Source organism: Orycteropus afer, unplaced genomic scaffold (genome assembly GCF_000298275.1).
Source record: "Orycteropus afer afer isolate SDZICR_OR568_19922 unplaced genomic scaffold, OryAfe1.0 scaffold00017, whole genome shotgun sequence".
NCBI lineage: Eukaryota > Metazoa > Chordata > Mammalia > Tubulidentata > Orycteropodidae > Orycteropus > Orycteropus afer.
Window position 1 is genome coordinate 9,510,880 of NW_006921604.1, and position 2,840 is coordinate 9,513,719.

The following is a 2,840-nucleotide window of genomic DNA, read 5'->3' on the forward strand; positions in this document are numbered from 1 at the left end:
AAAAAAAAAAAAAAAAAGCTGCTCAACATTATTAGTCATGGGAGACACAGAAACTAAAACTGCAATGTGATAAACCTACACATGCACTAACAATATCACTTATTAGAAAAATGTAGAGCAATGAGAACTCTCATACATCACTTTTGGGAGTGTCAAATGGTATAACCACTTTGGAAAACAGTTCCACCGTTTCTTATAAAGTTATGCATTCTTACTATACAATTCAGCGATTCTACTCAAGAACAAAAAACATTCACAGGAAGACTCGTACATAAATGTTCCTAACAATTCTATTTACATAGCAAAAACTAGAAACAACCTAAATGTCCATTAACAAGTGAAAAAATAAGTTCTGATATAGTTCACTATGGAATGAAAACCACACTCATGATCCCTACTCATAGCAACCCCTCCTTGGGTTTCCGAGGCGATATCTCTATGGAAGTAGATTGCCCAGTCTTCCTTCCAAGGAGTAGCTGGTGAGTTTGAGCTGCCAGCCTTCTGGTTAGCAGTCAAATGCCTTAGGCACTATGCTACCAGAGCTCCTATACTATGGAATACTACTCAAAAATAAAAGGGAATAAGTTACTGAAGCATGCAACCACATAGATGTATGTCAACAACACTAAGTTGAGTAAAAGAAGCCAACACATCAATGAATACTAACTGACTACAAAGGGCTTTAGGGAATGTTAGGGAGGTGACACAGATATTCTATATTAATTGTGGTAGTGATTATCCAAGTGTAATCATTTGTCAAAATTGAATTGTACATTTAAAATGGGTATTCTTTGTATATATAAAATGGGTATTCTTTGTATATATAGGCACTCTGGTGGCATAGTGCCTAAGACATTTGACTGCTAACCAGAAGGCTGGCAGTTCCAACCCACCAGCCACTCCTCAGAAGAAAGGTTTGGTAATCTACTTCCGTAGAGATACCACTTCAGAAACCCAAGGAGGGGTCGCTATGAGTCAAATAAACTTGATGGCAGTGAGTTTGGTTGGGTTTTTGGTTTGCATATATGTATTATACTTCAATAAAGTTGGTTACAAAGTTAGATTTACCCACAGTTTGTAAACAGTAAAAAAACTAGTCTAAGTATTTGAAGCAAAAAGTGTTATGTGTTATTAAAGTAAGTCATTACAAAATAATAGGAACATTTTAACCAGAAATACCTTAAATACTGAACTGGCATAAATCTTATTAAGTCACAAAAAGTGAAAAAAATATTATAATTATGGAGGCATATCTTAACACATCTCTTTGAGTAACTGAAAGATTAAGAATAAAAATTTAGTAAGGATTGATAAAAACTGAACAAAAATATATTGTTATTAAATAAATAAATGTAAGTAAATTCACATGCTTTAAGCTCATATAGAATATTATCAAATATTGATCCTGTAACATTCACACAGCAAGTCTGAACAGATGCCAAAGAATTAACATCATATAAACTATTTTATCTGTACACAATATAAATAAAATTAGAAATAAAAGCAGAATAATAACCTCGAATCTCTTATACACTGGACTTTAAAACAAATTTCAGTGATCAAAAAGAAATCATAAAACAATTGAATGATATTTAAAACTGAATGGGAATGAAAGCACTATCTCAAAATCTGCAGGATGCAGCCAAAGAAATACTTAAGAGATTTATAGTATGAAATGATAAGAAAGAGAGAGTCATGGAATGTGACAAGCTGATTCTAAAATTCCTCTGACAGAATTTAATAATGGCTTATATAGCCAAAATAATTTTGGAGAACATTATTAAACTTCTCAGATAATTAAGAGTCAATGTAAAATTGCAGTAGCTAAAAGAGAAAAATAAACAATGCAGTAGAACTTATAGGAACTTTTTTAAATTAAAAAGTAAATTTATAATTAAGTGAAGAAAGAATAATGAGTATCCATAAACAGAAATATAAAATTATACCCCTATTTCAAACTATATAAAAAATCAATCTTAGATTAAAGACCTAAATATGAAGGGCAAAATTTCACATACTTGTAGACTTTTAGAAGAAAATACAGGAAAATATCCTTCAGATATTGGGATAATAGATGTTTCTTAAAAAAAGCATGAAAACATAAACCATTCAGGAAAAGATTGATAATAACTCTGATTATATCAGAACTTAAAATTTATGTTTGTATCATGAACAAAGTGAAAAGACAAGACAAATATAAAGAGAGTTCCTATAAATCAGTAAGAAAATGCAGCCCAATAGAAAAATGAGCACAGTTTACATAGAGAAAAAAGCACATAAGAGGAATCCTGAATGGCCAAGAAACAGGAAAAGATCCTGAACTTTATTAGTAATCAGAGAAAAAAATCAAATGAAGTATAGGGAAAAAATTAAAAATCTAATAATACTATGTATTGATGAGTATTTAAGAAAATGATAACTCAAGCTTTCAGGTGGGAGAGTAAATCACTACAACCACTTTAGAGAAGAATGTGACAACAGAAGAGTTGAAATTGCACATATCTAGGACCCAGCTATTCCACTTGAAGGCATACATCTAGAAAACAAGTACACAAGCAGGAATGTAAAAGAATGTTTGTTACAGCATTTTAATATAGAAAAAAAATTAAATTTTCTTTAACAAGGTAAGGTAATTAATATTTATACAATTATTAAATACAGCTATTAAAATACGTGAAGTAGTTTTACAAGTATCAATATAAAATCTCAAAATTATAATATTCAGCAAAAAAGTCAAGTCGTAAGTAGATATCGACAGTATGTTATCACTAAAAAACTTAAAGCACATAAATTATACTGTATATCATATATGGATGGTTGTTGTTGTTGTTGTTTGCCGT

The 2,840-nt window shown here is 30.5% G+C and overlaps 1 protein-coding gene across 1 annotated transcript in view; it reads right to left on the reverse strand.

Moving 5' to 3' along the window:
- The window catches only part of TSGA10 (testis specific 10), a 149,325-nt gene that overhangs the window by 64,623 nt on the left and 81,862 nt on the right, over positions 1-2,840 (reverse strand). The window lies entirely within an intron of this gene.